The following is a 12,504-nucleotide window of genomic DNA, read 5'->3' as shown; positions in this document are numbered from 1 at the left end:
CTGGTTGTGCCTGCCTTCCCTTTTGCCACCCTACTGCCTGCTTTGTGCTGGCAAGAAAGTTTCTCTGGGTCTACAACGAACTAGGAATGGATGTGGATTCAAAACTTTTTTTCTTTTTCCACTAAAACTTTTCTCCACTTGAAAGCAACTGTGAAGCTACAGCATTGCATGTTGCATCAGAAATCCTACCAAATTTTAACAAACTGTCTCTGTACTGAAGGCAGTGCTGCTGCTTCTTTCCTTCTCAAACAACTTCCTGAGCCCTCATTCAAGCTTCAAATTGACCCCTGTTTTCCACTGCTTGTCTTGGCCTCTCAGCTTTTCATTATCTACACATAGCTGCTGCTTTGTGTGTACCTTCGCTTCCAATTGACATCAGTGTGTGAGAGCTCCCCCCTGCACCTGCTGCCATAGAGAGCAGATTTCCTGTAGCTCTGTCCCTTACGACCTCTGGTTCGTCTCATAGCTCAGCTGCAAACTCTGCCTTTCTTCTTCTTGCATTCATCTTTGTTTTTCCCTCTCTGCCCCATCACTGCTTCACGAGAGACCTTTTCTGTTGCAGTAGTAAATAACGTATTCATCAAAACATGCCACTGAAGGGAAGCCAGCTCTACTCGCAAATTCAAGTCAAATTTTAAAAAAAGGTTTTGCCTGGCATAAAAATGAGGAAATCCCAGACATGTTAGCCTTATTTATTTTTATTTCTTTAGGATCAAGACATGTTGATCTTTTTAAGCTAGGCTCACATGTGGCACTGTGGCATCTATCATAGACCAGAGGAGTAAAAAACCATCACGCTCATGGTCTAATATGGATTTTTTTCAAGCTGTTCTTCTCATCCTCTCTCCTTCCCTTTAAAAACCATTTGCACGGCACCTTTTGAAGCATGGCTGCAGCATGGACCGGGAGAGCTGCGGTGGGGTGGGAGGGTGGGAAGGGGTGGCCGGTGCGGAGCAGCAGCACGGGCTGGCACAGAGCGCAGTGAGGCGGAGGCTGTGCCCGCGGGAGGTGCAGCACCCAGCCCAGCTGCCCTGTCGCACCAGCAGGCTCAGGACACGGGATGAGGAGAGCCATGGCTGGCCAGCAGGCTGGGGACAGCAGCTCAGCTCAGTGGTTTGCTGTGGCCATGGGCTCCTGCTGCCCTCTGCAGAAGGAAGAACCTGGACAATGCTTTTCCACTGCCTGGTCTTGCTGGAACTACAGTCTCTGAGCTCCTTCCTTTTCAGCTGCATACCTGGCTTCAGGTCACCACCTATTTATTTCCCTGTGGTGACATCTTTTGTTACACTGTCTTTCATATTCCTTAATTTTCACTTCAATTGTTCAAAATCAGAAGAACTCATTTCACTTTCAGTGATGAAGTTCATCACCAAATGATTGTTTTTCCATCAAAAATCAGTAAAAGCCAGGGTATTTTGGGTTAATCTGTAAAGAACTTTTAAATATATGTACTTTTAGGTCACCCACAGAACTGAAGCAAACATATTTTTGCATGGTTTTAATCAGTGCTTTGGTTAGATACACCATCATACCCTATCCAAAATGAGATGTTCTAAATTTGTGCTTTAGTTAATTCTGTGGGTACTACAATACCTCTGGAATATGCTTTGTGATGTGATTAGCGTAAAGGTAATCTTCCTAATAGATAGGGAAATAAAATAAACCAGGGTGCCTAATGTGAAAGGTAAAAGTCCCAGACTCAGTTATTAAACCACAGAACTCCTAGAGACTTCAGCTAAGCCAGGATTTTGCTAAAAAAAAAAAAAAATTAAACAGCTTTTTGAAACAAGCTCACGTAATTCTGAAAGAAAAAGACAAGACTTCTATGTGATTGTTGTTGCAGGTGAATATGTTTCCCTTTCCAGAGTCACCTGTTTCATTGTTCATCTACAACCGTAACAGAGCAGCTCTTTGGCTTTACTGGCATCATTTTCTGATCCTGTTCCAAAGACAGTAACTCAACTGGCGTCAGGGTAGTCTTCAAAATAAGAGTAAAGATGATCGCTCATTATCACTCAATTAAAAATATTTATGGTATTAATAATCATATATTAGGAATAACTCAAAATGTCTGAAGTCCTAATCCAGTGGATATACAATTCAAAAGAGTTAAGCCTCTCGATGTTTATTTTGACTGAATGACTTCCCATAAATTTAAATTAGTCCAAGAAAAGAATTAAATTTCCCTAGAGATACCTGATCACTAGCAAACAAGGTGAGGATTCATACTGCTGTTTTGCAGGCTTTAAAAATGGATTTTACTCATAGTAGTGTGAACCAGCCATAATTATACGTCAGTAGATCAACTAAGAACAAAACTGTGAGAAACAAAAGCAGGAACACTGGTGATTTGAAAAGCAGAATAAACATATTTTTCTCATCAACTGTCCTTTTTACTGAACTAATCACCAAAAATCCCAAATTTCCTCAAATTTATTTCTCACACTGTTCAGTATCTACCGCTTGTCACAAACTGGGGTTTAAACACTACACTACAGCCACTAAGTAAACAAACATTCCTGCATTAATCTTTTTACATCTGGATATGGAATTACTTTCTACTGAGCTGTCATTATTATGGTGGGATTTTTTTCACAGCACATGTGTATTTGGATTTGAAGTTGTCATTATTTGGCTGTAGCATTCATTTAAATAAACCTTACTCCTTTAACATGTCATCTTAGAATGGCCATTGTATACATCCATTCTCATGTGTGGATTGAGTGGGTCCCATAGAGGGGAAGGCCACTTTCTCCCATTTTCATACCTCATAAGTGTAGGATTACTTAAATAATGTATTAAGCAGAAATGCACAGCACTGAAAGTTCTAATATCTGAAGCATGTTCCCTGCATGCCAGAAATCCAAGGGGTACTAAAGCAGGATCGCCATCTGGGGATTGAAAGCCCCCATCCCACTGCTGTAGGGTTTGCCTGAGAATGTACAGATGGGCAATGTAGCAGGCATCCAGGCATTTCTGAGGAAATGGGAAAATACCTTCTCTCTTCCATGACCTTCACGCGCCTTGCCTGTTCACAGGTATTTTCCTGACTGCTAAGCCAGGAGCCAGTCCTGCTGGTGGTACTGTTGTCTCTGCCTGATTAGAATTGTAAAAGGAAGTATTTCTCTGGTTGCTGATACAAACTACATGTAACAATTCTAGGAAATTCTAGTTGTCAAAAATAGATTTACTTTTTAAGAAGTAAACTATATGAATTAAAAAGTCCTCCTCATTTTATTCTCCAATTCAGGAAATGCCATGAGGTGACACAAATTTTTCATTTATTAATGCCTGAAAAGAGGAAAGCTGATTCCATTTCCAACACCATCAGATAATACTTTTGCCAGAGGATGTTATTACAATTTTAGGCTAAATATATAATATAAATAACCTGTCTTCTGCTATACAAAAAATCTCTACTGGCTGGAAACAATTATTGTGAGATAATACATGGAAGTTTGCCAGCTGGGCTTGTTACATTTTCTAGCTCTACATTTATAATTTACATTAGTGCACAGCACTATCTCCAAGCACAGCCAAGGCTCTGCTGCTCTATTTATGAACCTACTTTATGTATCAGTGGCAAAATTATACGGCTGAAGTAAACCATGCAGCAAAGTAATCTAAACCAAATCCTTAGAAGATATTAATTTCCATTCAGGAAATAAGCACCACCTTTAAGTGGACCACATTCAATATGAGTGAATTATTATTCCAATTATTCGGCCAGCTTTACGACTTGCCCATGGCTCAGTGCCAGCATTTTGCTTAGCAGACTAATGAAAATTTGATTATCAAAGGCACCAGGTCAGCTGCACACAGCGGCAGTCAGGGGGCAGAGAGGGAGCTGTAGCAGCCACCTGGGTCAGACACAAGGCCAAGGAATTATCCATTACATCATTTTATTATGTCAATAATAAAATTAACCAAAAATGCTCCCAAGAGCATATTAGCCTAAGGACAGGTGGATGTGGACCCAGTTTTCCCTGCACCAGTGATCTGCAGAGAAGGGTTAAGTGCGGGAAAGAGTGTCCTGCTGAGCCTGCCTTGGAACAAGGGACATTCATGGAGGAAGCAGTCATCCCTCCTGTGCCCACGAGTGTTTGTAAGGGAAGGCAGGGCAGAGATGCACAGGGAAGGGGAGGGAGAATACAACTTCAACAATTTTATCCATTCTTGGATCAGCAAGTTGCAACTGTGCTGGAGGTGAAATCCTAGGAAATCCCACAGACAGATCATAAGACCAGTATTGTACAGAGAAAACAGACCCTTACCATGTAACAGCTTGTCAGCAACCTCAGAATACAACAGAACGTGCCCTGGGAGCGTTGTTATAATGTCACCCGTATTTTCTTGGTCTGATCACAGAAAACAGGAAAAATCTCTTTGGGAACAAATGTCTGAATGGAGATAAGGCTGCATTTGCAGTTCATGGTTCCTGTGTGATTTGCTATGGAAAAGGCTAAACGTGTCTCCATTCAAAATGTTGAAGTTAGCCCCTGGGAAACATTCTCCTGGTGAAATGAAAGTCATGGAAACTGTGAGGATGCCTGCTTTTAAATGGCTGGGTGAGAATGAAAGTTTTGTTTCCCTTTTCAATTTTATTTCCTTATTCCTTGCACGATACTTATTTTAGAGAGAAAAAAGAAACAGGAGCAAAAGTGCTTGCTTGGCTTTTTGAAGTTGGACCAAATGCTTTGTCTATAGCAGAGACGGGACTCTGGGGTGGGGGAAGGTTGTTGCAAGGCTCTGTCAGCTGCTGTGCTGCAGATGCCACTTCTCCTGACTGCCAGCGTGTGGGCAGGAGTCTGGCACCTTGGAGGGCAATGTTGGTTAGAGGGAAGATACCCTGATTTGTGCTTATCATCCATCTGACATGTGACAAAACTTGGCAAAAGCAAGATTTGTACTAAATAACTTTGGGTCCCCAATTCAAAGCCCCAAAGTTAGGATATTCATTTGTCTTACTGGCAGATCATGGGAGGACATCAGTCTTCACAAGGTCTTATGACAGCCTCAAAACCTGAGTCACCTTCTGGAGGCTCCCATCTCTTCCAGCTGACTGCAGAGGGAACCAGGGAAGGTCACCTTCCTCAGCTTAGCACCCCAAACTGTGGGAGATGACTCTGGGCTATACAAATGGCCATGCAAACAGAACTGCTGAGATTCAGCCCTTGGGAAAAATAACCAGAAAAGGAGAAAGTGGTGCATATGGTTTGGCAGAAAGCAAGAGGGAAAAGCAAGAGAAATAGGGAAGGCAAAAGAGAAAAAGGGGAAGAAATAGAAAGGAATAAACATGAGCGATAAGAGGGAAAACAACTACCAAAGGGAAGTAACAAAGAGACTACGGGGGTAAAAGTGTCTGAGAGATCAAGCAGAGCAAAGTTAAAAGCAGACAAGTGACAAGCCTGAGCATCTTGTGGAGAAGCTCATCCCTGCGCCTTGGCAGAGGAGCAGCAGCTGCCTGAGGCCACCAGAGCCACTGGCTCAGCCACCCACAGGGCCTAAAGAGAGCCCTGCATGAAGGACACTGCAGTTTGGTCTGTCAGGGTCACTCCTGTGATGGCTTCTTCTGCCATTCCTGGCAACAGCAGAAATTCAGCACTCGGTAGTCGGCAGCCAGAGAATGGAATTGTCTTTTCCGCATGACAAACGTACAGCACTGTTCAGCAGACACAGGGCGGGGTTTGTGACGTGTGGTACCAGCAGGAGGAATTTTTCAGCTTTCTGTTTTCAATTCTCTTTTAGACGTGAAATAGTTGGCAAATTATTCAGTGCTTTTTCCTTGCTCTGCTGCCAAAATTATCTCAGCACGACCAAGGTAACATAAGCACAGAGAAGCCTTCAAACATATTCAGTGGGTTCTGGAAATCTCTGAAAACACTTTTGGTTTAACTGCTAAATGTCTTTCATACTTACGATGTACTTGAAAAGTTACACAAATCTGCGTGTTATACAAATCCAGTGATTAAAAGCCACTTACTGGCTCATAACAGTAAATATACTGCTGAATGGCAAAGTTAAGTATGGTTAATAGGCAAGAATGTGGGAGGCATTAGCCAGTGTAATTGCTTTATTACAGTCTATTATCTTTAATGGAGTTTTTACAATTGTGCACACACATGTACCCACTGTGAAGATACCAAATTAGAAATAAAACTTTGGTAGAGGCAAGCCACAACTTAACTATTTAGACCATTGATAATAGGACCACCCTTGCAGCTGGATTACGTACTGTAAAACGTAGTGAGATGCATTTTCTCTTTGAGAAACCTACCTGACCACCACTTGGTACCGTGAGGAAGCATTCCTGAGGGGTGAGCCTGCATATCTGGGAAAGGAGCATCCAGGCTGTGGTACAATGTGCCCAGAGCTGCAGTGAGAGGCCGAGGGAGGCACAGAGGAAATTCTCACAATTGCCTGTTTCCCCACAATGCATTAAGTGGCTGAATGATCACAGGCCACAACTGAATTACAGGAGTGAGTCACAGAGTTCAAAACAAGAGCATCCACTAATTGTTTCATGGAAGAGGCTCAGGGAAGTCTGAAGAAGGATTTTGTAGGATATTCTTTTACTCATTGTGAGCTTTGCAGTCTTTTGTAGCAAAGCCAGCCGTTCTGATCTGAGAGTTTATTTTACGACTCATAGCCCAGGGAGGGCTGCGCTCCAGGGCTGGGCATCCATCCCTCATGGGCAGCTTTTTCTGCTGTGAGCCTGGAACAGCACTGGAGCTGTCCTCTGGAGCTCTCAGACACCACCAGATGGCAAATGGGAGGAGGGGATAAGTGGCCTTGTTCCCAGTCTAGCTGCTCCATCAGCTCTGTGCAAATGTTTTGGTCAATTTCATTAAGATTTGCTCACCTGCATTTCAGGTGTTCAAGGCAAGAAGATGACCTGTAATTTTTATTTGACAAATATCTCTACCCCCAAGCCTCTGGACTTGGATGAGGTGTCTCAGTATCAGCCCCTGAGCCTTGCTCAGTGGGGCTGTAGAGCCACATGCAAGATGGGGAAAAGCTCCTGGCTTCTGGTGGAGGTTTACTTTATGGGGGCTGCATCACCATCCTTGTCTTGGTTGATGAATGGATATGAGTGTGGGGTTCAGCGGGCATGTGGACCCAGGGCCCCACTTTGCCACAGTCTGTATCCACATCCTGTGTGTGTCGTGGAGTGTCAGCTCCTGTTTGGTCACATAAAGACAAATCATTGGTGCTCCTGTGATGCTGTTACACCCTGGCCATGGGCACTGGGGATGTATGCCAGAGGGATGAGTGCAGGCACAGACCCAGGCGTCAGACAAACGTCTGTGTACGTGCTGAAGGTTAGAAGGAGGGGCTAAAGGACATTCATCTACTGGCCGATTGCTCTGCCGAGGTGGTCACTGAAGATGAAGATGGCTTCCACAGTGCTTCTTACCGCAGCGTTACAAGCACACTGATTTTATGGCTTAGGTCTGCCCCATGGCTGTGCTTTGGCCCTTCCCTGCCCCTTCCTGACCATCATTCCCCACAAGATGCTGCAGTTGAGACACATTCAACCCACTTGCTTTTACAGTGCTGATTCCCTTGATCTCTTTGGCCTATGTCTTGGACAAAGAATCTGTTTGTTACCCCTTCTGGGTAACTCAGCTCCTCCACGAATGCTCTCACCCCTGATTTGCCAGATTTGTGTCATGTCCCTCTCCCACAGCTTCACCTCTATTGTGCTCCAAATTATTGGGATCCAATTTTCAGAATCCAGGAATGCAGAAAATAGTCCAGGATCCAACCTGCACTAGTGGTATAGAAACGTCTGCCAAAAATGTCTTAGTGTACATTGGCTTACTATGTACCCATTTCTCTAGATAATTCAGATTTGTGGTCTCCAGCTGCTGACCAGTTGATAACCCTGAGCTTTTCCTTTCTGCTGCTCTTTCTGTCCTTTGAGATGTGAAGTCTCCTCTCATTTTTGCCGTCAACTTTCTGCTTCCACACACTTGCCTAAGACAGGAAAGGATCACAACCTATCTGCTGGACTGCTGTTTTCCAAGCTAAGGCTTATTCAGTATCTCTCAGTGCTCTTTACAGTACTTCCTTACAGATCAAAGCTAACCAAGGCTCATGACTCATTTGTCTGGCGACATGTCCTTTTCTAATTTCAGTTCCAACCCAAAGGTAAATTATTATGGTCTCACCCTTGTATTTTTCTGAGTGAAGAGATTGAACAGTGGCTGCTTCTGGACCCGTCCTCCACTCAGGCTTCACTTGTGGAGAAAGGTCCCTGCTGTTGGCAGGAGCTAGGTTCCTTTGCATTTTTTCTACTATCTGAATTTCTATTAAAAAAAGAGGACAAACTTTTTTCCACTGACAAAATAAAGGTGGAAAAATTAGCAGGCTGAGAAAGTGAACAAAAATTAGATACTTTCACCAAAAATTGGTAAATTTCCATGTTTTGCGCTTGGATTTAATGCAAAGTCCATTTGGAGTAAAGGTACTTGCCAAATTATTATCAGAAAAGTGAGAGTTAGCAAAGAGATCAGCCAGGATTCAGAAGGAATCCAAGTTAAGGGAAAACTATCACATTTGGGGACCATTTACTACAATAGTAACACTTATGATCTTGTATTTAAAACAACAGCTTGGTCTCAGCTGCCTAAAAAAACCCATTGCATTACTGCCAAGTCATTAGCTTACAAAGCTCCAGGCCCTGTCTACACACAAGCCTGCCATCAGTTTAACTAAAATCACTATTTAATCCATTTAGGGCAATCAGCACAATCCTTTTTTTGGGTAACCAAATTAACCTAAATCAATACAAGCCTGTTGCAAGCAGAGACAAACAATTTAAGGACATCAACATCAAAACCTGCATTAGCTCAGGCAGTGCGAGTTTTGTGGTGAGGCAGGAGCTCAGGTCAAGCCAGGGAGGTGCTGCCATGGTTCTTTTTGTGCCATAGAGCTGTGCCTGAAGCACATCCAACAGCAGCTTTGTGTTGAGGTGCCCAAGTGGTCTCTCCTGCTACATGCACGATCTGGATCCCCACCACTTCTCAGGATCATGCCCTGCTATGTTCAGGAGCTGTGGCCACCCTCTCCCTGTCCTCTTCTCAGCCCTGAGCCCTGCTTGACAAACCCAACCAGCTTCCTGGAGCTTGAGGGGAAAGGTGTAAGACATGGCTTGCATCAGTAGAAATCATTCAGCTTCAATGTCCCAGGAAACCTTGTTTGAACTCTATTCTCCTGTGCTGAAAAACTTAAGAATGTAAGTACAGACACAGCCCTTTATGACAACATCCTCCCTCTCCGTGTTTGCAGCTGCCTGGGCAGGAGACCAGGTCTCCTCTCCAGAGACCTCCTGCACCCTTCTCCTGGAAGACAAGGAGGAAAACAGCAGCAGCAGCTGTCCAGGGCACAGGCTGTTTCCCCAGGGTGTGCAGGTCTTGCCTTCAGTGCTCAGCCCCTGCAGGGGCTGCCCAGCACTCACCCTTGCTGAGGGAGGGGGCAAAGCTCCCCGCAGGGCCACCCTCCAGCCAAACACAGCACCCACCTGAAAGAAGCCTGGGCCCAAAGGGGGCTCAGGGGATTCCTCAGCTCAGTTTGGTTTGTTGAGTCAGTAGCCTGCAGTGGCTCTCACACTCTCTGAGGGCTTGCCCAGCGCCACCTTAAGCCTGCTTCAGCTTTTGGCCCACACAGCATCCACAGATGAGAGATTCCCCAGGTCTCTATGCAGTGTGCAAGGCACAGCTCCCGGTGCTTGCTCTGAGCCAGGCTATGGCCAGCTGCAGTTGATGGTGTCTAATTCTTCTTTAGGCAGAGACAGTGAGTGGTTGCTCCATATCCATCTTTACAGCACATGTAACTCTGTAGGCCAGTATTAAGCCCTCCCTATCCAGCCCACTGGACTTGCAAAATGTCCTTCCACAGAGAAACTATTCCCTACATTTAGTCATCCTTTCTGCCTTTCTCTGGACCTTTTCCAGTTCTGCCATATCCTTTCTGAGGTAACGGATCAGCTGACCCAGGGATTCTTACAGTTACATTTATATAGCATATCCTTGCCTTTATTCCTATTCCTCAAAAATCCTAACATAAGGCTGGCTTGTTTTGCTTACTGACAATCATTGAGTTGATATTTTCTTGGAAAACATCCCAATATTTTGAAGGGGGTACATGGGGATTATTTTTCCCTGTGTATTGCTTCACATCTACCTGCACGCAGTCTGTTTCCCCATCCTGTCACTCTGCAGGTCCATATTGCTCTTCTGCATAGTTTTTAGCCACCTATTGCCTTCACTACAGTGGATATCTTATCATGAGCAAATTCTTTCACCTCACAGCTCACCTTCTTTTCCACATCTTTATGTGTATGCTCTGTATGTGTGCACAGGGTAGCGGGAGGGAAGTGCACAGGAAATAAGGCAAAAATCCAAGTATGTACTCATATATCAGTTATCCCATTTTCAGGTGTTGCGTCAGCAAACATCCGTGGTAACACCCTACAGCAAAATGTGACTCCCAAAAGCAAAAGAGACCAGACTCAGAAAAGCACGGCCACAGGCAGGCCAGGGGAGGGCTGCCAAGTTTCAGAGGCACCTTCACAGCTGCCTATCTCCGAGTTTTCCTGCTGCCCAGAGGGAGCATCAAGCTCAGCTCTGAGAGCTCCTGATGACCTCAGGGAGAGCTTTGAGCTTTGGCCTGAGGCAAAGCTACAGGATGTAGCTGTTGAGTCTCGGCAGCTTAGGGATGCCACTAACTTCCCTGCTGAACCTGGGGATTTCAAAGTATTTTTACTGAAGACACCAGCTGGAATCTCACTGGAGTTTATCCTAAAGACTGAGAGGACTTGCACTGTCTCTGGCCTTTATACACGTTGGGTCCTGAGCATTCAGAGGCTCACAAATGAAATCTGTCTTTGTTAAGCTGTGGCAGAGAAAGACGGAAATCCCTCTGAAACCTGTGATCTTCCAGAGGCAAAGGAACTGCTCTAAAACAAACCAGCATCTCCTTCCTCCCATGGCTGTAATCCAGAAAGCAGTTTACAATAATGAGGTATCTGGCCCCCCAGCTAAACTACAAAAAGTCAAAGATGCTTAGATATGCCTGTGACAATATAACATAGAACAGGGCTAGTTTTGTACTGCAGAATGCCTGGGTAGCAACAGACCTCTGCAGCCATGTGTCCAGACACACCAACCTCACCTGATCTTTTCCAGTGTGCCAGCCTTCCACCCTGGAGCTGGGAACAGGACAGGCAGGAACTGTGGGTGTAAGAACAGGAGAGCTACGCTGTTCTCTGGCTTTCAGTCCCAGAGGGGATATCCTGTGAAAGGTACCCTGTAGGAGAAGGACCTAAAATTACCCTTGAGTGACCTTTAGAAGAAGAATCTCCAGGGTGACAGGGCCACCAATTCTAAGTCTATTGATGCAATTTTATAGGTGATTGTTATCAGTGCCTTTCCACTGGGGCAATCCAAGCTACAGCTATGGCTGTGTTATCCCCTTTAAAAGCCTGATGTTTCATCATCCCTCTGCTGTGGTGCATGCCAGGTCTCTCCTGGCCTGGGGCACCCCTGAGCAGCACAGGGCAAGGGTGAGATGAAGGAGCAGGACAACACAAGGGACCAAATCACCTTTAGCATTAACTGGGCTATGTTCCAGGGCTTAACCACCAACCCCAGCCCCCTTCTCTTCAGGCAGCGCAGCACAGCCATTTCTTTTATCCTACAGACACACAGTGGGTTTGGAACCTCTCATGTTTCTACCTGAAGGTTTTCTGTGACAATCACAGTCAGGGCAGGGAAGCACACAGGCACATTCACACATGCAGAAGCATTTGATTTTATACCAGGAGTTCAACAGCTAAAAAAGGCTTGCATTTGCTTGTATCGCTAGCATGATTAGAACATAAATTAAGGACTTTAGGACTCTGGTCTACAAATCCTTAGAGCACTGGTACTCCTTCAAAGTACTAGTTCAAATAAGAACATTTGTACAATACAAATCTGCAAGAACATATCTGAACAAAGTTTCTCATGGCTTTTTATTTACCTGCCTTCAAAATACCATATACACATATGATGAGCTATACAATAGAAATATGCTCTTCTCTGGTATTCCCCAGATTTCCAAATAGTAGAGGATGCAGAGAGTAAAAATTATTACTATCAGAGACCTACCTCAGTCTAAAAATTAAATTTACACCACATCACTGATTGTGTTTATAAGTACTTAAAGAGAAAACAATAAATAACTTGTAATTCAAAGCCAAAAGCTTGAGCACTCCAAAGGCTGGACACTAGGTGGCAGAAAAATTATAGGTTCTCCAGTAACTGACACATACTCATCCTTTTAGTAAGAAGGCAGGCCCAGGGAAGTTATAGCATGTGTCTCAAATAAATTGAAAGTTTATAGCTGCCCCGCTTTTCCTGATCAGTTCAAAAAAGCACAGACCCTGTTAAGTTTGGGGTTTTTGCTCCTGCAAAGCAACATTTCTCCAACAGCCCATCAACCAGGAGCCATTACAGG

The sequence above is a fragment of the Corvus cornix genome, chromosome 3, assembly GCF_000738735.6.
Source record: "Corvus cornix cornix isolate S_Up_H32 chromosome 3, ASM73873v5, whole genome shotgun sequence".
Classification (NCBI taxonomy): domain Eukaryota; kingdom Metazoa; phylum Chordata; class Aves; order Passeriformes; family Corvidae; genus Corvus; species Corvus cornix.
Note: the sequence above shows the minus strand (reverse complement) of the source record.